The sequence below is a fragment of the Saccopteryx bilineata genome, chromosome 6, assembly GCF_036850765.1.
Source record: "Saccopteryx bilineata isolate mSacBil1 chromosome 6, mSacBil1_pri_phased_curated, whole genome shotgun sequence".
NCBI classification, from domain to species: domain Eukaryota; kingdom Metazoa; phylum Chordata; class Mammalia; order Chiroptera; family Emballonuridae; genus Saccopteryx; species Saccopteryx bilineata.
Window position 1 is genome coordinate 100,244,560 of NC_089495.1, and position 22,722 is coordinate 100,267,281.

At 44.8% G+C, this 22,722-nt stretch overlaps 2 non-coding genes across 2 annotated transcripts; one reads left to right on the forward strand and one right to left on the reverse strand.

Annotated features, from left to right (window-relative positions):
- The first annotated feature begins 17,972 nt into the window (after positions 1 to 17,972).
- Positions 17,973 to 18,048, forward strand: TRNAS-GGA (transfer RNA serine (anticodon GGA)). Its single transcript has one exon. It is a non-coding gene; the product is annotated as a tRNA-Ser (tRNA).
- Positions 18,049 to 20,843: 2,795 nt separating this feature from the next.
- Positions 20,844 to 20,949, reverse strand: LOC136309746 (U6 spliceosomal RNA). Its single transcript, XR_010726396.1, has one exon. It is a non-coding gene; the product is annotated as a U6 spliceosomal RNA (small nuclear RNA).
- Between the last annotated feature and the right edge of the window lie 1,773 nt (positions 20,950 to 22,722).

Here is a 22,722-nt window from a genome sequence, read left to right on the forward strand (position 1 = left end):
GGCATCCCCTCTAAATTTCTCCTCCCCTTCCCCCATTTCTTCTTGTGGTGTGACTGTTGTCTGTCGTGGGAAGTATGAGAGGTTCACAAGGAAAACCCACTCCTTTAGCCACGATGGTCAAGAATTTTAAGAAAAGGTTCTCAGGGGATTACAGGGTTACTATGTCCCCAGGGAAATCGAGGAGTAGCCCGCTTTTGGGGTAGAATGGCCGACAGAAGGAAGCTTGGATAAGTCTGTTGTACAGAAGCTATGGCAGGTAGTCCCTAGAGATCCAGGCCACCCGACCAGTTTCTCTACATAGACATTTGGCATACAGTAGTTTTGCACCCACCCACTTGGCTTAGAGGTCAGGCTTCTACAGTATTGGTAGCTAAGGCAGGAAGTGTTCCACCAGACCCAGAGAATCGCTATAGCAACCAAAGCCAGAAATTTAACCCTTAGTGACCCAGAAGAAGCAGAAACTCTGGCTCTTCCACCTTACATGCCAGCAAGGCTCTACCCATCCATACCTGACTCCCTGTCCACCCCAGAGACTGCCGCTGACTCAGGCCCGTCATCGCCAGATTTATCAGGTCCCAGCATAAGCTTGCCCGAGCCCGAGCCTGAGCCTGAGGTGACTCCCACTGCATCGCCAGAATCAGGCCCAGGCTCTCCTCCTCTAGCTGGGAGGCTACAACAGGTGCCTAAGCCTAGGATTGTTCTAACTCTGGTCCCAGAGAGGAGTAGAGGATTTTTGCTACTGCATCTGGGAAGCCTCCAAGCCAAAAACTAATTCAAAAATACCCTGGAGTCTGGGCTGAAGAACCGCCACCCTCCCCGGGGGGGGGGTGGCAATAAACCAAGTGCCAGTGCAGATAAGAGTTAAAACCTGGGCACTGCCTGTCAGCCAGAAACAATACCCGATTCCTAGGGGATCCTTGGAAGGAATCTAGGTGCATTTCCAAAGGCTCAATGAGCATGGCACTATTATCATGTACCTGTCACCCTGGAATACTCCTTTGCTCCGTGTCAGAAAACCATGGACCAATGATTATTGGCCAGTATAGGAGTTGAGGGTTGTAAATGAGGCAGCAATGACTCTGCACCCAATAATACCAAATCCTTAAACACTCCTAAGCTTCTTCCCTGCTCAAGTCTCATGGTTCACTTGCTTTGGACTTAAAAGATGCCTTCTTTAGTATAAGACTGGCTCCTGAAAGCCGGAAGCTATTCGCCTTCCAATGGGAGGACTTGGCTATGAGGCAAAGGTGCAGTACACCTGGACTAGGCTCCCGCAATGGTTTAAGAACTCCCCTACCATCTTTAGGGAGGTGTTTGCTCGGGAACTCCAGAGGTTTCCACCACAGGACATGGAGTGTGTCCTCCTTCAGTACATACATGACCTGTTGCTAGGTCATGAGACTCCAAGGATGTGCTCAAAAAACAGACGAGCTTCTACATCACCTAGAGAAGAATGGGTACAAGGTCTCAAAGAAGAAGGCCCAGGCCTGCCAAAGGCAAGTAAAATACTTGGGATTTATTCTCAAACCGGGGGAAAGGAGGCTAGGGGTAGAATGAAAACAGGTTATTAAGAACATCCCAATCCCCACCATGAGGAGACAAGTTAGTTCCTGGGTGCAGTAGGATTCTGCAGTTTGTGGATCCCCAACTTTGCAGTACTTGCCACACCCCTCTATGAAGTCACAAAGGGGGGAGAAAAGGAGCCCATGGACTGGGGGCCAGAACAGGACTGTGCCTTTCAGACTCTTAAAAAGGAATTACAAGTTGTCCCAGCACTAGGTCTTCCAAACCTAGCAAAACCTTTTGTGCTGTATGTCTCAGAGAGGAGCAAAACAGCAGTGGGTGTATTAACCCAGGATTTGGAGTCATGGCCTAGACCAGTAGCTTGCTTACCTCTCCAGGCAACGAGATGGAGTTGCAAAGGGTAAGCTACCATACTTAAGAGCCCTAGCAGCCACTGCCATGCTAGTACAAGAGGCAGACAAACTAACTTTAGGACAAGACCTAAAAGTGCAGGTGCCACATGCAGTAGTGACTCTAACAGAGACTATAGAGGCACAGCCTCTACCCCAAGGCACTTCTGCTCAGTGGGCAGAACTGATTGCCCTGACTCGAGCCTTAGAGCTCAGTGAAAGAAAAAGAGTGACTATCTTTACAGATTCCCGTTTTGCCTTTCTCACTCTCCAAGTGCATGGGGCAATTTACAAAGAGAGAGGACTCTTAGCTGCTAGTGTCAAAGAACTTAAATACCCAAGAGAAATTTTCCAGCTGCTGGAAGCAGTCTGGAAGCCAAAACAGGTAGCAGTGACCCACTGCTGAGGACACCAGAATGGAGGAACGGTAGAAGCCCAGGGAAGTGAATCCAGAGCAGATGCAGAGGCAAAGAGGGCTTCTACCCTGCCCTATCACAAGAGTACTATAGCCCCTCTCATCCCGTGGGCCCCAGAACTTGCACCCAGATATTCAAAGGGAGAGAAAAGTTGGACAGAGAAAGAGGGGGCAGAGAATTAAAGGCTGGCTGGATACAACTGCCAGATGGTGGAGTTGTTGTTCCTCACCTGTTGGGGCCAGCAGTAGTCCAGGCTTTGCATGCTGCCACCCATCTGGGACAAGGAAAGACAGAAACACTACTAGGGAGATATTCCTATATTCCTCTCTTGGCAACTCTAGCCAAGAAAGTCAGTCTATGCTGCTCAACCTGCTGTCAGAATAATGAGAAACAAGAACCTTCAGTATGCCCCGGTATTCAGTCCTACAGGGCATCCCTCTTTGAGGATCTACAGGTGGACTTCACTGAGATGCCCAAAAGTCAAGGTTACCAGTGCCTGTTGGTGTTAGTGTGCACCTATTCAGGATGGGTAGAAGCCTACCCCACTCTGACTGAAAAGGCTAGAGAAGTAACAAGGGCATTGCTCAGAGAAGTAATTCCAAAGTTTGGACTGCCATTCTGGATAGGCTCCGACAACGGCCCGGCCTTTGTGGCTAAGGTAGTACAAGGAACCGCTCAAGTGTTGGACATCACCTGGAAGCTTCACATGGACCTCAGAACGCGGGAAAGATGGAACGCATGAACAGGACTCTGAAGTTAGGGCTTAACAAATTATGTCAGGAAACAGGTCTTAAATGGATACAAGCTTTGCCTCTAGTATTGTTTAAGGTTTGGTGCACCCCCTCCAAGAACACTGGGTATTCACCTTATGAGGTATTATACCATAGGCCTTCCCCCAATATTACATAGCTTGCCAGGGACTCCCCAAGAATTAGGAGAAACAGAACTACATAGGCAATTAAATGCTTTAGGCAAAGGTGGCCGGTACCATATCCAAGTGGGTGCTAGACAGGGCTCTGACCCGTCTGTTTGCCTGTGTCCATTCTTTTTTCCCAGGAAACCAGGTGTAGGTCAAGGATTGAAATCCAGCTCCCCTCCGACTCAGGTGGAAGGGACCCTACCCCGCGATCCTGATCACTCCCACTGCTGCCAAAGTAGAAGGCATACCTGCCTGGATTCACCACAGCCAGCTGAAGCCTGTGGCCCCAGTGGAGACACCTTCATGGACAGCAGAGACTGACCCTGCCAACCCTTGTAAATTGATCCTGAGAAGGGCAGCATGCCCTGCTCCAGCCACAAACAGGGAGCTGGCTGGTTCACTTATAACCAAAGCCCGAGGAACCTTGCCGTGGGGCTCTTTATAATGGGACTCTGGGGAGGGAGAAGTAGGCTCAGAGGACTGTGAACTGTGTATCCATGTCACCAAGGAAGGCCAAAAGGTCTCCAGCACCTTGCTTTTCTATGGCTTCTATGAGTGTGAGGGAACTCAGAGAGGAACCTGTACCTATAATCAGACTCAATATTCAGTGTGTGACCCAGGGGATAACCAGCCCTATGTCTGTTATGATCCTACAGATCCTCCTACTACAACAATATTTGAAATAAAAATAGCAGCAGGAGGGGGAAATGGATGGAAGGACCAACAATAGCCCAGACCAAAGTTAAAGGAAACCCCAGACAAGTCACACTGGGTTTTGATGCATGTGCAGCCATAAGCCAGGCGACATGGGGTGAAGGACGGACCTGCAGTCTCTCCACTTGGAGAGAAGCTACAGGGTAGAAGAAAAGTATATATGCTCACAAAGTTTTCACCTATGAAACCAGCTGTGTATATTGGTCATGTGTTTTATGGGCAACCTGAGAAAAGGACAGTTCCAAGAAGAGGGAAGAATACCTGAGAAAGGAACAGCCCTGTCAAATGGTACTAGCCGTGGGTGCAATCCCTTAGAGCTAGTTATAATCAATCCTCTGGATCCCCACTGGAGGAAAAATGAGGTATTAACCCTTGGCATTAATGGAGCTGGCTTAAACCCCTATGCCCAACTCATCATCTGGGGCCAGATACAGAACCACCTGGTTCGAGCCTCCCAAGTATATAAGTGCTTTTATAAAGAAGCAATTAGATGCCTACCACCATTCCTGCCAACAACTAAGAACTTGTTCCTCAGGATGGCTGAGGGAATAGCCCATTCCCTAAATGTCACTCTTCTATGTATGTGGGGGAACTCTAACAGGGGACAGATGGCTGTGGGGAGCCCACAGAGGCGAGGCCAAATGTAATGAACCCCCACACCTCTGAGGACAGCCAATGGGTTTTAAAACACACTATCATAGGGCAGTACTGCTTAGCCAGAGGAGGAGGAGATCTGACTAAATCAGTCGGGGAACTGACTTGCCTTGGGCAATGGTATTATAATGCTACTTCCAAGCAGAGTATGTAGTGTGTAGAAATCCGTTGGCCAGGTTCCCTGAGCTAACTGGAGCCTGGCGGGACCCAGGCAGGGCCAGAGACTGGAGAGCACCACGTGGACTTTACTGGATCTGTGGAAACAGGGCTTATACCCGTCTCCCCAAGAATTGGGAAGGAAGCTGTGTAATAGGTATGATGAAGCCCTCCTTTTTCCTCTTGCCTCTGGTAACGGGAACTGCTTGGCTCCCCAGCTCCCCAGCCCTTACAACGGGTAAAAAGAGAACTCCAGACAGGAGACTGGAAAGATGATGAGTGGACCACAGAGTGGATAATCCAATACATGTACTATGGACCTGCCACCTGGGCAGAGGATGGATCTTGGGGGTACCACACCCCCATTTACATGTTAAACCAGATTATCTGATTGCAGGCAGTTTTGGAAATATTATCAATGAGACTAGGAGGGCCCTTCTTGCATATCAGAAAACTCAGATGAGAAACACCATTTACCAAAGCAGATTGGCAATAGATTTTCTGTTAGCAGCAGAAGGAGGAGTGTGTGGGAAATTCAATCTCACCTGCAAATAGATGACCAGGGCCAGGCAGCTGAGGACCTGGACAAGACGATGACAAAACTGGCACACGTGCCCATGCAAGTTTGGCACAGATGGAATCCCAGTAGCCTTTGGTAGGTTTAAAATGCTAATAGGAGTAGTCTTACTACTCCTAGAAATTTGTTTAATAGGTCTGTGTTTGTTGCCATTATTAATGAGCAGCATAAGGAATACGATAGAGGATCTGTATGTAACTACGGCCAGTGATCTGGAAACTCCTCCCCCTTGTTTCCCCACCGAAACTCTCCCTCCCCTCTCCTTGAGTCCTGGGAAACCTTAAACTAAGAAATCACCTGCACATTGCTTAGATACTGTAAAGGTATATAACCTGTAAGAAAGTCAACTTCGGGGAGCCCATGTTTTGGAGCTACAATCTCACATGTGCCGCTGGCTTTAATAAATTCTCCTTCCTTACCTGACCTGTGGTGGCGCAGTGGATAAAGCATCGACCTGAAATGCTGAGGTCGCCGGTTCAAAACCTGCACTTGCTGGTCAAGGCACATATGGGAGTTGATGCTTTCTGCTCCTCCCCTCTTCTCTCTCTCTCTCTCTCTCCTCTCTAAAATGAATAAATAAATAAAAAATTAAATTCTCTTTCCTTTATTGATTAAGTTATATGAGTGTCTATCCTCTGTCAGGTTGCTTCCTGCTACATAAGCAGTAGTGAAATTCGAATAATTTACCAACCAGTTCTCTAACCTAATGACTATTTTTAGTATAAAAAAAATAATAAGCCCTGGCCGGTTGGCTCAGCGGTAGAGCGTCGGCCTAGCGTGCAGAGGACCCGGGTTCGATTCCCGGCCAGGGCACAAAGGAGAAGCGCCCATTTGCTTCTCCACCCCTCCGCCGCGCTTTCCTCTCTGTCTCTCTCTTCCCCTCCCGTAGCCAAGGCTCCATTGGAGCAAAGATGGCCCGGGCGCTGGGGATGGCTCTGTGGCCTCTGCCTCAGGCGCTAGAGTGGCTCTGGTTGCAACATGGCGATGCCCAGGATGGGCAGAGCATCGCCCCCTGGTGGGCAGAGCACACCCCATGGTGGGCGTACCGGGTGGATCCGGTCGGGCGCATGTGGGAGTCTGTCTGACTGTCTCTCCCTGTTTCCAGCTTCAGAAAAATGAAAAAAATAATAATAATATACCAAAAGTTAGTGTATTATTTCACGCATTTAATACTTAAGTAAGAATAAAAGAGGTACACAAGACTAGATTATGTTATGAGTTTTAAAATATTAATGAAAAAATATCAAATAATACCTGATAAAAAAACAATAAAACTGTTATTTGAGATATTTCCATGTTGCTTCTTTTTTTTTCTTTCTTTCTTTAACAGAGACAGAGAGAGGGATAGACAGGGACAGATAGACAGGAACCAAGAGAGGAGAAGCATCAATCGTTAGTTTTTCATTGCGACACCTTAGTTGTTCATTGATTGCTTTCTCATATGTGCCTTGACCATGGGCCTTCAGCAGACCAAGTAACCCCTTGCTCAAGCCAGCGACCTTGGGTCCAAGCTGGTGAGCTTTTGCTCAAACCAGATGAGCCCGAACTCAAGCTGGTGACCTCAGGGTCTCGAACCTGAATCCTTCAGCATCTCAGTTTGATGCTCTATCCACTGCACTACCACCTGGTCAGGCCATATTGCTTCTTCTTCTTTTTTTTTTTTTTTTTTTTTTTTTTTTGTAGTTTTCTGAAGCTAGAAACAGGGAGAGACAGTCAGACAGACTCCCGCATGCGCCCGACCGGGATCCACCCGGCACGCCCACCAGGGGGAGACGCTCTGCCCATCAGGGGGCGATGCTCTGCCCCTCTGGGGCATCGCTCTGTTGCGACCAGAGCCACTCCAGTGCCTGGAGCAGAGGCCAAGGAGCCATCCCCAGCACCCGGGCCATCTTTGCTCCAATGGAGCCTCGGCTGCGGAAGGGGAAGAGAGAGACAGAGAGGAAGGAGAGGGGGAGGGGTGGAGAAGCAGATGGGCGCTTCTCCTGTGTGCCCTGGCCGGGAATCGAACCCGGGACTTCTGCACTCCAGGCCGACGCTCTACTACTGAGCCAACTGGCCTCCATATTGCTTCTTTTTTTTTTTTTTTTTTTTACAGAGGCAGAGATAGACAGGGACAGACAGACAGGAATGGAGAGAGATGAGAAGCATCAATCATCAGTTTCTCTTTGCGCATTGCGACTTCTTAGTTGTTCATTGATTGCTTTCTCACATGTGCCTTGACCGTGGGCCTTCAGCAGACCAAGTAACCCCCTGCTGGAGCCAGGGACCTTGGGTCCAAGCTGGTGAGCTCTTTGCTCATGCCAGATGAGCCCACACTCAAGCTGGCGACCTCGGGGTCTCGAACCTGGGTCCTTCCGCATCCCAGTCCGATGCTCTATCCACTGCGCCACCACCTTGTCAGGCTCCATATTGCTTCTTGATTGGCATCTTCACTTGCCATTTTTTTCACCTATGGATGAAATGAACATTACTATGGTTGCTTAGAACACACTGTTGTGCAGATGAACATTAAAAAAGAGTAAGGAATGTAAATTTGTGATTTCCACATTGGGCGGCTGCCCAGGTGCCCACCTTAGAGAGAACCCTGATTACAAGTGCCATTTTAACAACTGGCTTGCCGAACTCAACAAAACATTAGGTATTGGTTCTGCTGGATTGGTGTGAACTGGATGAATCCCACCACTGATTTTAAGGCTGGAAAATAATATTCTTTGTCATGGTACTCTGTCCTCAGGCCCACTCTGGTGGCAGCCCTTTTCTCTCCACCTTGGAAGGAAGCTCCACCCCTGAGGCCCTGAGTGGCCGGCTTGCTGAACCAAGGAACAGCTTTACCTCAAGGGCCATGCTCTGTGCTTGTGATGGGAGCAACAGCCCCTCACATCTCTGAGTCACTCTCTTCTTTTCTTGAAGGATAAGGCCTGCTCACAGCTAGAGGATAGCTTTGTTGTTTCTTCCTATAGAATCCCAGGGGTCCAACAGCCTTTCTTTGTTTTCTCAAATATCTATTTCTTTTAGGCCAAACTGGCAATTGATGATGGTATAGATGATGGTATAACATCTCTATTCTTGGCTTCTGCTGAAATAGCTGATTAGATTCATGGGCCACATCCATAATCTCTTATTAAGTGATTTTGTAGCTATACTCTTGATGTTCTCTCTAGAACACACTTTTTCTCCCCAATAAGAATAAGCTGAGAGCCTGACCAGGCGGTGGCGCAGTGGATAGAGCGTCAGACTGGGATGCAGAAGACCCAGGTTCGAGACCCCAAGCTCGCCAGCTTGAGCGTGGGCTCATCCGGTTTGGGCAAAATCCGACCATCTTGAACCCAAGATCACTGGCTCCAGCAAGGGGTTACTCAGTCTGCTGAAGGCCCGCAGTCAAGGCACGTTTGAGAAGGCAATCAATGAACAACTAAGGTGTTGCAGCGCGCAATGAAAAACTAATGATTGATGCTTCTCATCTCTCTCCATTCCTGTCTGTCTGTCCCTGTCTATCCCTCTCTCTGACTCACTCTCTGTCTCTGTAAAAAATAAATAAAAATTAAAAAAAAAAAAAAAAGAATAAGCTGAGAATTTTCCAAATCTTCCAGTTTGAGTTCTTTTTTTAAAAAACATTTCTTACCTCAATTAATCTCTCTGATTTCACATTTTACTATAAGCAACAAGAAGAAACTATGTCACATCTTGTGAACACTTTGTTTAGAAATCAAAGTGTTTGCTAAATATCTCAATTCATCACTCACAAATTCTACTTTTCACAAAAATCTAGAACATAACTTGGCTAAGTTCTTTGTCACTTTATAACAAGGGTCATCTTTTCTCCAGTGTCCAAGAACATGTTCTTTATTTCCATCTGAGGCCTCAGAAGCAGCACCTTTAATGTCTGTATTTCGTTAATGGTCTCCTCAATGCAATCTAGGCATTATCTAACATGTGCCTCAAAATTCTTCCAGCCTCTACTCATTACCCGGTTCTCTGGTAGGCAGTTAAACAGACAAGAGCAGAGACAGAACAATGGGTCCGGTATAGGAGGTCACCAAATCAAGAATGATAGGCCAGGCCTCAGTTGTGTTTCAGCTCCAAGCCCAGAAAAGCAGCAAAACCAGACAAGTGACTCCACACCTGACTTCAGGACCAGCTGCATTTATTTAGTCCCCCTGCCTTAGTGTCAACCAATCAGTGCAGACAATAACCCCCAAAAGGACACACCTGGAGAGTTGATGAATAGCCAATAGGTATCCTCCCCTGGGAACTCCTCTAAAATATCCACCCTTAAAAGCCCATAGGACAGCCTAACCAGGCGGTGGCACAGTGGATAGAGCATCGGACTGGAATGTGGAGGACGCAGATTCGAGACCCTGAGGTCGCCAGCTTGAGCGCGGGCTCATCTGGTTTGAGCAAAGCTCACCAGCTTAGACCCAAGGTCACTGGCTTGAGCAAGGGGTTACTTGGTCTGCTATAGCCCCACGGTCAAGGCACATATGAGAAAGCAATCAATGAACAACTAAGGTGTCACAACAAAAAACTAATGCTTGATGCTTCTCATCTCTCTGTGTTCCTGTCTGTCTATCCCTATCTATCCCTCTCTCCCTCTCTCTGACTCTCTCTCAGTTTCTGAAAAAAAAAAAAAAAGTCCATAGGACAGAGGACCCAGCCCCCTCAGTCCTGGCAAGCACACCCATGGCTTTCCTCTCACCTTCCCACTTCCTCACAGGGGCATTTCCCTTTCTCCTAAGCTCCCCTTCTTCTGCCTTTGTAACTTGTTTCTTAAAGCCCATTTCTTTCTTTCTTTCTTTTTTTCATTTATTGATTTGAGAGAGAGAGAGAGAGAGAGAGAGAGAAACAAGAACATTTATCTGTTCCTGTATGTATGTACCCTGACCAGGGATCAAACTGGCAACCTCTGTGCTTAGGAATGATGCTCTAACCAACCAAGCAATTCAGCCAGAGCAAGCCCATATATTTTACCTCTGTGACTTTCTAAATAGATTTTCTACTATTTTGCCTCTTAGCACTGAATTCTTTCCTAGCCAAAATTCAAGTACGTACTGAAGTTGCTTGTAAGACCAGTGGCCGCAGCCACCAACACAGCCGCCTGGCTCATGCAGGTTCGCATTTGATTCGGACAAATGGTAATGAAACAACGGAGCCAAGAACTGGTGGGCCATTAGCTTTAATCCTGGCGTGCAAGAAAAACACACAGTGGGAAAACACTTCCTTTTCCATTCAGTACTCCCAAGGCCACTGACTTATCCGAGTTTCTTAGAATCGAAGATTTCTACCTCACCAGCCTTATTCACCTCTGTTCCCCATCTTCTTCTCTCTGCACAAACTGGCTTCTCCTTCAGCACTTCACCATCTTGGCTGCTTCTCCTCTCTTCCACGTGGCCTTTCTCTGCTTTTCTCTGGCATAGGCTCCTCTGCCCCATTTTATAGTGTAGAAATCAAAATCTTTAATCCAATATACAAACAAGGATGTCTCTGACACGAAGTCACTTAGGGTGGGAAAGGCTTAGTTTTAAAACTAAGGCTATAACAACCCTGCCTGCTTACAGCCTGTCCCCCACACCCAATGCAAACTGTAAGTGAGCAAACATATACATCATATTTACAAACTTATTTGACCAACATTGCTGAATCAAGCAAGGTTCGGTCTGTCCCCACTGTTCTAACATGTGGTACCATTTTTTGTTCTTGCCACCACCAACATTTTTAGATATTTGAAACAATAAAACCCATTTCCAATACTGAAGTCTGCTGCCACAGCAAACTACTACACCCAGAATGGCCTAGGTAAGGCCAGGGGCCATGGCCGTGGCCAGGCAGGTTCCCACTGGATTCGGGCAGACGGTAAAGGAACTGTGGAGCCAGAAAGTGGTGGGCCACTTCGTTTATTATAGTCTCCTAACGGTGGATGAGCAAACAGTCAGAGAAGACCACTTCCCCCTCACTCAGAGCTCCCCAAAGCCCCGACCCTCTCTGGACTCACAACCCAGACTCACAGGCTCCCACCAGCCTCGGCATTCTTCAGCAAAACAGGCTGCGCAGACAGGGCTCCCAAGCCCCTCAGCACTCCCTATCTCTATTTTTCTGGACTCTCCAGCCGAATAGGCTGGGGGGAAAAACTCTTCTCCAGCAAACAATAGCAAACAAATGCCCCTCCCAAGTAGGCAGGCAATCCGCAATTTGCAATCTGCTGCCCTGAGAGCAAGCACCCGCAGCCTACACCAGCGGTGGTCAACCTGGTCCCTACCGCCCTCTAGTGGGCATTCCAGCTTTCATAGTGGGCAGTAGTGGAGCAACCAAAGTATAAATAAAAAGATAGATTTAACTATAGTAAGTTGTTTTATGAAAATTTATTCATGCCTGACCAGATGGTGGCACAGTGGATAGAGCGTCGGACTGGGATGTGGAGGACCCAGGTTCGAGACCTTGAGGTCACCAGCTTGAGCGTGGGATCATCTGGCTTGAGCAAAAAAGCTTACCAGCTTGGACCCAAGGTCGCTGGCTCGAGCAAGGAGTTACTCAATCTGCTGAAGGCCCGCAGTCAAGGCACATATGAGAAAGCAATCAACGAACAACTAAGGTATCGCAACAAAAAACTGATGATTGATGCTTCTTATCTCTCTTTGTTCCTGTCTGTCTGTCTGTCTCTTTCTATCCCTCCCTCTGACTCTCTCTCTGTCCCTGTAAAAAAAAATATATTCTGCCAAACTTAGCAAAAATCCGACATAAAGTACTTGGTAAGTAATTATTATTATATGCTTTAACTTGCTGTAACTCTGCTTTATAAATTTTATAAAGTTACTTCCCTACTTTATAAATCACCATTACTGTGGAACCGGTGGGTGGTTAGAAAATTTTACTACTAACAGAGATACAGAAGTAGGTGATAGTTATAAAAAGGTTGACTACCCCTGGACTACATACACGGCACTGCCCCAGTACAATGCAAAATATCGATACAAGTGAACAAACCTAAATACACTTCTTTCCCCAATAGCCTAAATAACAGAAATTTATTTTCTCATAGTTCCTTGAGGCTAGAAGTCCAAGATAAAGCTGCTGGCCAGTTTGCTTCCTTCTGAGGCTCCTCTTCTTGGCTTGCAGATGGCCACCATCTTAATGTATCTTAAAATGGCCTTTCCTCTCTGTATAGACATAATTAGATTAGGCCCATCCTAGTGTTACTGGTAATGTTGGCAAAATGGCATCAGTTGTTATTGGTAAAGTTGTACATTGGTTGTTTTTTGTGTGTGACTGAGACAGAGAGAGGTATAGATAGGGACAGACAGACAGGAAGGGAGAGAGATGAGATGCATCAATTCTTTGTAGTGGCACCGTAGTTTCATTGATTGTTTTTTCTTATGTGCCTGACCAATGGGCTATAGCAGAGTGAGTGACCCCTTGCTCATGCCAGCAAACTTGGGTTCAAACCAGCAACCCTAGGCTTCAAGCCAGTGAACTTTGGGCTCAAGCCAGTGACCATGGAGTCATGTTTATAATCCCATGCTTATTCTGGTAAACCTATGTTCAAGCCGGATAAGCCTGTGCTCAAGCTGGCAACCTCAGGGTTTCAAGCCTGGGTCCTCTGTGTCCCAGTGTTGGGCAGATAAAATGTATTATGCTCACTTTGTTAAAGATGGCGCTGCCCATGTGGAGGCCGTCGCCCAGGTGATATTAATGTGTGTTGGGGGCAGGCTGTGGGCAGGCAGGATTGTTGTAGCCTGGGGCTTGGTTTTGGGATTAAGCCTTTCCCACCCTTTTTGATGTGGGGTGGTACAATCCAATCATGCCTCAGAGAAGTGACTTTGTATTAGAGACTTCCCTATTTTGTATATTGGAATTAGCATGAGAGAGCAGAGAGATCACAGCAGAAAGCAGAGAAAGGCCACGTGGAGGAGGCCAGAAGAAGCAGCCAAGATGGCGGAGTGTTGAGTGAGAAGCCAGTTTGTGCAGTTTGTCCAAGGAGAAGGAAGGAGATGGGGAACAGAGGTGAGTAAGTCTGGTGAGCTAGAAACCTTTGATTCTAGGAAACTCGGATAAGTCAGTAGCTTTGTGAGCACTGAATGTGATTGGGTTTTGGAGCCCAGTGTGTGTTTTTTACTTGCCCGCCAGATGCAAGCTAGGATTAAAGACTGTGGCCCACCAGTTTTTGGCTCCGTTGTTTCTTTACCGACTGTCCGAATCCAATGCGAACCTGCATGAGCCGGGCTGCTGTGATGGTGGCCCTGCCTACTGGCTTTACACCCAGTCAAATGCTCTATCCACTGCACAACTGCCTGGTCAGGCTGGACCTCAGTTCTTTGTTTTGTTTCTTGGGTTTTCTTTTCTTTTCTTTTCTTTTCTTTTCTTTTCTTTTCTTTTCTTTTCTTTTCTTTTCTTTTCTTTTCTTTTCTTTCTTTCTTTCTTTCTTTCTTTCTTTCTTTCTTTCTTCTTTCTTTCTCTCTTCCTCCCTCCTTCCTTCCTTCCTTCCTTCCTTCCTTCCTTCCTTCCTTCCTTCCTTCCTTCCCTCCCTCCCTCCCTCCCTCCCTCCCTCCCTCCCTTCTTCCTTCCTTCCTTCCTTCCTTCCTTCCTTCCTTCCTTCCTTCCTTCCTTCCTTCCTTCCTTCATTCTTTCCTTCCTTTTTTTCTTCCTACATTTGCTTAGGGCCAGTGGCTGTGGCCATACAGTTTCACATTGAATTTGGGGAGACTGTAAAGGAACTGTGGAGTCAGAAAATGGTGGGCCCTTCCGTTTATTAGTTTCACAACAAAGGACACGTAAGCAGGCAAGGAAAATGGCTTCTCTCTCTCAGAGCTGATGGGCAAACAGGCCAAGGGGGAAAACCTTTTCTCTGGCAAACAAAAGCAAACAATGGCCCCTCCTAATGGCAGCAAGCATTCTGCAATCTACAATCTGTTGCCCTGAGGGCAAGCACCTGCAGCCTTACATAGACTATACACACTGTGCTCATGCACCAATCAGGCAAAGTGCAAGTGAGCAAGCCTAACACACTTGTTTGCCCAACACTCTGTTTCTTTTCTTTCTTTCATTCATTAAAGAATTTATATGAGTTTATTTGAGCAAAACTGACATATTGTGGGGAGCAAGATCTCAAATGCTCCACTTTTTTTATGAGAGTACATTTATTAAAGCTGGAGAGAGTGAAACAAAGAAGGGTTTAGGATAAAGAAAGTGCAGGAAAGCCTAGGAGGGGCTGCTTTGGTTCACTGGGAAGTCAGAGAAAATGAGGCTTTGGAGACGAGTTCAAGGTCTTACCCCAGAATGAGCTGCTCTTGCCCATTCCTCCCCTGGTATCAAGTTTCATGGGGTTCCTTAGAGCTTAGGAATTGCATGCCTGTGGGGGAAGAAGAGGGAGAAAATGAGGGGAAAGAGAAAGGCATGTGCATACTCCTGAGAGGGAGAGTGCACTGCTTCCTATTTTTCTATAGTACAGAAAGTATAGGATATAGGGAGAATAAATGGTGATGGAAGGAGACTTGCAGTGGAGAACACATAATACAATATACGGATGATGTATATTGTATTATGGACTTTGGTTATTTTCTTTTCAATTAGAGAGAGAAAGAAACAGAAACATCAATTTGTTGGTTCACATATTTATAGATTTATACATTCATATTTATACAAACAACCATTGGTTGTTTCTTATAAGTGGCCTGACTTGGGATAAAACTTACAAACTCAGCATGTCGGGATAATGCTCTAACCAACTGAGCTACCTGGCCAGGGCCTGGACCTTGGTTCTAAATTTGGCAAAGATATTATTCAGAGTCAAGAACTCAAATTGTAAGAGAAAGTTTATTTAAAAAATTCCACCAGCCTGACCAGGTGGTGGCGCAGTGGATAGAGCTTCGGACTGGGATGCAGAAGGACCCAGGTTCGAGACCCCGAGGTCGCCAGCTTGAGCGCCGGCTCATCTGGCTTGAGCAAAGAGCTCACCAGCTTGGACCCAAGGTCGCTGGCTCCAGCAGGGGGTTACTCGGTCTGCTGAAGGCCCATGGTCAAGGCACATGTGAGAAAGCAATCAATGAACAACTAAGAAGTCGCAACGCGCAACGAGAAACTGATGATTGATGCTTCTCATCTCTCTCCGTTCCTGTCTGTCTGTCCCTGTCTATCCCTCTCTCTGACTCACTCTCTGTCTCTGTAAAATAAATAAATAAATAAATAAAAAATTCCACCAGTAGCCTGACCAGTGGATAAAAAAATCAACCTGGAATGCTGAGGTTGCTGGTTTAAAACCCTGGGCTTGCCTGGTCATGGCATATACGGGAGTTAATGCTTCTTGCTCCTCCCTTCTTCTCTCTCTTCACTAAAATAAATAAACAAAAGCTAAAAAAAGGGGAAAAAAATTAAAAGTGAGCAGGAGAAGAAAAGGGCTCAGGAAACAAGTTACAGAGACAAAAGAAGGGCCCTTGGAGCATAGAAAAGAGAGGCAAAGGTAATGTGCCTGTGGGGAGAAGAGGAGAAAGGGAAAGACATGAGTGTGCTCCATTGTGCCAGAAAAGGAGAGCAGTGTACTGGGTCTCTCATCTTCAGGGTTCTAAAGGCTGGGAGTTTAGGGGAGGTCTTAGAGGAAGATCTCAATAGAATATTCATCGGCTTTATGCTAATGAATCAAAATGAGATTCATTTTCCTGACTTCATCTGTCCTTGGGTGTGGTGGCACAAATGGCACTGACTGAATTTCTGCTATCTACCGGTATCTCCCTGAGTGGGATGATTTAAGTTATTCACCCTCTGGTTGGGGAGAAGAAGTGTAAACTCTTTATTCTTAAGTGTCCTTGGTTAGAGGAGATAGGATTTTGTGATTTACTAGATGGCTGTAAAATGCTTGGTCATTTTACTATCTGTTTCAGTTTCCCTATTCTAGTTGTCCTGGCTTACTAGCTGTCTCACTAGGGTGCCTCATTCTCACTTAATTATTTCTTTCAAGGCCCTATCTTAAAAATTCAGACATAAAACGAGATACTGGAAGGGCAGTTAAGGGATTCAACATATAAATTTGGGGGGACACAATTCAGCCCATGATGCAAAGAATGGTATAAAATATTTGCAGATCATATATCTGATAAGACAGCAGTATCCAAAATATAGAAAGAATTTTTAAAACTTAACAATAAAAAGACAATTCGCTTGACCAGGTGGTGGTGCAGTGGATAGAGCAGGGGTTGGGAACTTATGGCTCGTGAGCCAGATGTGGCTCTTTTGATGACTGCATCTGGCTCACAGACAAATCTTTAATAAAAAAAAATAACATTAAAAATATAAAACATTCTGGGCCCTGGCCAGTTGGCTCAGTGGTAGAGTGTCGGCCTGGCGTGCAGAAGTTCCAGGTTCAATTCCCGGCCAGGGCACACAGGAGAGGCGCCCATCTGCTTCTCCACCCCTCCTCCTCTCCTTCCTCTCTGTCTTTCTCTTCCCCTCCCACAGCCGAGGCTCCATTGGAGCAAAGATGGCCTGGGCGCTGGGGATGGCTCTGTGGCCTCTGCCCCAGGTGCTAGAGTGGCTCTGGTCGCAACAGAGTGACGCCCGGGATGGGCAGAGCATCGCCCCCTGGTGGGCAGAGCGTCGCCCCCTGGTGAGCGTGCCAGGTGGATCCCGGTCAGGCGCATGCGGAGTATGTCTAACTATCTGTCCCCGTTCCCAGCTTCAGAGAAATGCAAAAAATGAAAATAAAAAAATAAAACATTCTCATGTATTACAATCCATTCATTTCCTACCGCTTATGTTCATGGTTGCGGGTGGCTGAAGCCAATCACAGCTGTCCTCCTGGACAACACCAAATTTTTATTGGATAATGCCTAACGTACATGGGTTGTTGTGAGGTCAGGAAATAAACTTCCCTCCTTTTAATCAAGTAGTCAGCTAGCTAATTGCAGAAACCCTTTTGACGAAGAAGATGGCTAAAAGAAAAAAAAGATGAGGAGTATCGTACTTTTCAGCAGGAATGAACAGAGGAATTTGCCTTTGTGAAGAGAACAGGTTCTGCAGTGTGTCTAATATGCAATGATAAAATTGCCTCAATGAAACAGTCAAATATAAAGTAACACTTTGATACAGGCCATACTACATTTGCATCGAAATATCCAGTGGGGGACAGCAGGAAGAAAGCATGTCAAGAGCTACTGTGCAGAGCGCAAGCTAGTCAGCAGCAACTCCATGTTTGGACCCAACAAAGTGACTGGAATTCGGCTAGCTTTGCTGGTGTTTTAGCAATTGTGAGAAACAGAAAGCCATTCACAGATGTGGAGTAAAAACATTCATGCTTGATGTGGCCAATGAATTTTTTGATGACTTTTCAGATAAAGACAAGATAATCAAATGAATAAAAGACATGCCTCTGTTGGCAAGAACTATTCACGATTGTACCATCATGATGGCAAATCAAATTGAGGCAACACAAGTGAAGGACATAAATGCAGCACCATTCTTTTCTCTCGCTTTGGATGAGTCAAGAGACATAAGCCATTTATCCCAGTTCAGCGTGTTTGCAAGGTATGCTGTGGGTGACACACTATGCGAGAAAAGTCTTGCTGTTTTGCCTATGAAAGAGACAACAAGAGGGGAGGATTTATTCAAGTCTTTCACTGAGTTCACTAAAGAAAAAAATCCTTGCCCTGGCCGGTTGGCTCAGTGGTAGAGCGTCGGCCTGGAGTGCAGAAGTCCCGGGTTCGATTCCCGGCCAGGGCACACAGGAGAAGCGCCCATCTGCTTCTCCACCCCTCCCCCTCTCCTTCCTCTCTGTCTCTCTCTTCCCCTCCCGCAGCTGAGGCTCCATTGAAGCAAAGATGGCCTGGGCGCTGGGGATGGCTCCTTGGCCTCTGCCCCAGCACTAGAGTGGCTCTGGTCGAGGCAGAGTGATGCCCCGGAGGGGCAGAGCATCGCCCCCTGGTGGGCGTGCCGGGTGGATCCCGGTCGGGCGCATGCGGGAGTCTGTCTGACTGTCTCTCCCCGTTTCTAGCTTCGGAAAAATACACACACACACACACACACACACACACACACAAAAAAAAAAAAAAAAAAAAGAAAGAAAGAAAGAAAAAGAAAAAAATCCACCGATGGATAAATTTATTTCGGTGTGTACTGATGGTGCTCCATGCATGGTGGGGAAAAACAGAGGATTCGTAGTGCTTTTTCGTGAACATGAAAAGAGACTCATCCTGTTTTCACTGCATCCTACATCAGGAGGCACTTTGTGCTCAGATGTGTGGCGAGCAGCTTGGTGAGGTGATGTTGCTGGTCATTCGGGTGGTCAACTTTATTGTTGCCTGAGCTTTAAATGATTACCAGTTTAAAACACTGCTGGATGAAGTTGGGAATAATTATCCTGGTCTGCTTCTGCACAGCAATGTGCATTGGTTGTCCAGAGAGAAGGTGCTCAGCCGTTTTGCAGCTTATCTGAGCGAAATCTGTACGTTTCTTGAAATGAAAAACGTCGAGCATCCTGAGTTAGCTAACACTGAGTGGCTCCTGAAGTTCTACTATCTTGTGGACATGACTGAACATCTGAACCAGCTCAATGTGAAAATGCAAGGTGCTGGATACAGTCTTATCCCTTCAACAAGCAGTGTTTGCATTTGAAAACAAGCTGGAACTCTTCATCTCTGACATTGAAACAGGTCATTTATTACACTTTGAAAAACTGGGAGAGTTTAAAGATGCATGCACAGCAAGTGACCTTGCTCAACATCTTGATCTCCAGCAGCTAGCAGGCTAGTTGAAAGGCCAAGATACACCCTGTTTTATTGAACTGATAATAATGAATTTTCTATGATGACTAATCCAGTTTAATAAAACCCTTCTGACCTCATGCCACTAAAATGTAAGGGCAAGGGAAGTATCTGATTTGTGAATTTCTTCAAGCAAATCTCAACTTTTGTAACACTATAATCATTTGTTGATTTAACATAAAATTTAAGAAATGAGCAAGGAAAAGAAAGACAAAATATTCAAGCTGTAACAAAGGTCTTCAGAGTTTGTTTTATAGCAATTAACTTTCAAAATTTCCTTAAAAACATGGACAGAAAAACCAACTAAATTCACAGGCACTTATGAAAAGGTGAAAAACTTAAAGGGATATGAAAGGGTTGGGAACAGAGATATGTTTCTACTGCTTTATTTCCTTTAGCTTGCAATGGTTTGCACATATTCACTTTCTAATTCTCCACCATCTTTATAAAAGACAGAGAAATATGTACTATGAGAAATGTGATTCATAATAGCATCATTATCCCATAATTGAAAATACTTAGTGTTTGGTAGTCTGGCAGAATATGCCCATTAGAACTAACCTGTAGCTCTGGAGGCCAGAGAGTTGCTATGACAACCAGGCAAGAGCTTAATAATAGCTCTCCTTCAAAGCTAGAAAATTGCCTGAAAGATGAGAGCTCTAAATGCACTGGTTTCTCGTATAAATGCAAGAAAGCACCAAATACATTTCTTTGTTCAAAATATTTTCCCCATATACCTATGCTGTGCCTGGCAAATGTTAGGAACTGTGCAAAAGATAGACGTGGTCCCTCCATAATGGAGTGCACATTTTCGTGCAGGAAACATATCATAAAGAGTAAACAAATCAATACATTGAATAATTCCAGTGTGTGAGAAGGCCATACAGGAAAGACAGAAAAGGGACTGTAATACTAAACAAGCAGTGTATGTACAGAATATGGAGAAGAACCCAGTCATGGCATATATTAAAATTTTTGTTTTTAAGCTTATAAAAAATTTAATAGAAGTGAAACAGAAAATGGAGTCTTATAGCCTTTATTAATATAAAAATAGATTTGTGGTGGCGCAGTGAATAAAGCATCGGCCTGGAACACTGAGGTTGCTGGTTTGAAACCCTGGGCTTGCTTGGTCAAGGCACATATGGGAGTTGGTGCTTCCTGCTCCTCCCCCCTTCTTTCTCTCTCCTTGCTAAAATGAGGAGAATATAGTATATTTATATACATATATAATTATATAATTATATAATATATACTGATATAACATAGTATATTATATATATTTATATAAAAATAGAAACACAACTACAACTGAAATATTATTATGCTTCACTTGCTGGTAGAGGTTAGGATTCCATATGAAAACAAAGGTTGTTTGAATGTGTTTTTAAAATAAGTATGGGGCCCTGGCCAGGTAGCTCAATTGGTTAAATTGTCTTCAGAATACCCAAAGTTATGAGTTTAATCCCAAATCAGGGCACATACAAGAATCAACTAATGAATGCATAAATAAGTACAACAACAAATTGATGTTTCTTTCCCTTCCTTTCTCTCTAAAAATCAATAAAATAAATGAATAAAGTAAGTATGGGTATTTGTAATGAAAATTATGATAAAAGTTATATCTCATACTTGACAAAAGCAATTATTCAAAATATCTTCTGGCAACTGTTTTGTTTTCACAAACACAAAATGTGACATGATTAACCTGAAGTCAGTATAAGAATGCATCAAGAAACTGAGGTTTTTTGTTTGTTTTTTACTATGGGATGCTTCAGAGATTTGTCTGTCATCCTTGTGCAGGGACAATGCTCATCTTCTCAGTATCTTTCCAATTTTAGTATATGCGTTGCCTAGAGAACACAAGAAACTAAGTTTTGAATAGACTATTGTGGCTAATGGTCTGGGTTTCAACAGAGTGGAGAGAAGTAGATTACATTCACATAGCAAAAATGATCCAGGCACAGAAAACGCTAGAATGTTGCTAAATAGCCTAGCTTGCTCTAAGAAATTTTCAGTTTTTATTATTACTCTGATATTTTTTTTATTTATTTAATAGAAGCAACATTTGTTAAGATAACTAATAATGTTGTTGATTAAACAGAGTCATTTTTCAATGTTCTTTTCTTTCCTTTTAGGAATTTGAGACATTCTATGATATAATGCCAAAACTAGAATTTGGCTTATAATCTAAGGTACCAGCAACCGATTAGTCTATTAAGCTTTATTTAATCAAAACAAGATAAAGTACCCTTGCCTTTTCTGTACAGAGAAATAGCAGACCACAGAGAATTCCCATAGTCTTTCCTGGATGGGAGGCTTCGTCCATGTTGTGTCAACTGCCCTAACCCCTGGGATGGTGTTATCATTTTGGCTGTCATGTGATAAAATCTAACCTGACACATGGTGCGGCAAATTGCTATTTAACTTAATAGTCTTTCTCCTCCCATTCTATAAGAAGGAATCCCTGAATTTCACCTATACTCATGTTGACCCAGAATAAAAACTGCCTCTACCAAGCAGCATTGCAAAGAGGTATGGCCGTGTAGTTAAGATATAACCAATAGCATGTGACTGAAAGTAATGTAAACAACTTCCCTTACAGGGAAGGGTCATGCCCTTCTCTACCTCTCCCCCACTTCCTGACAACTGGAATATGAACACAAGGGTGAACTAATTTGTACCATCTGGACCTGAACAAAACTCAAAGGGTAGTAGAACAGAAAAACAGGGAAGTCTGGTATCAGATGACTTTCTAGATCAGGGTCAACAAAATGGATTGAACTTTTGTATGAGAAATATCTCTAATTAAAATAACTATAGGGTCTCTGTATATATAACACCTAAATCCTAGCTAATGTATAAAATGAAAGAAAACATGTGATATCTTTCTGTACAAAGAAAGCCCTGAAGAATCTAAGATTCTGGTTCAGGCTTTTCCTCAAGTAAATGCCATTGCTTATAATGGGCCATATATATATATATATATATACTGCTCACAAAAATTAGAGGATACTTCAAAATGCGTATGAAGTGATGAAATATCCCTAATTTTTGTGAGCAGTATATATATATATATTTAAATATATAGTGTTAGGTATAAATATGTGTGTGTGTGTGTGTGTGTGTTTTACAGAGACAGAGTTAGAGAGAGGGATAGACAGGCAGGAACGGAGAGAGATGAGAAGCATCAATTATCAGTTTTTCATTGCGACACCTTAGTTGTTCATTGATTGCCCTCTCATATGTGCCTTGACCGTGGGCTTCAGCAGACCGAGCAACCCCCTGCTCAAGCCAGTGACCCTGGGTCCAAGCTGGTGAGTTTTTTGCTCAAGCCAGATGAGCCCGCGCTCAAGCTGGCGACCTCAGGGTCTCGAACCTGGGTCTTCCACATCCCAGTCCGACGCTCTATCCACTGTGCCACCGCCTGGTCAGGCTATGTATTTTTTAAACTTACTTATTTGAAAGAGAGGGAGAGTGAGAAATATCAATTTGTTGTTCTACTTATTTATGCATTTACTGGTTGATTTTTAAAAAAGATTTTATTTATTAATTTTAGAGAGGAGAGAAGGGAAAGAGAGCAGGGGAGGAGCAGGAAGCATCAACTCCCATATGTGCCTTGACCAGGCAAGCGTAG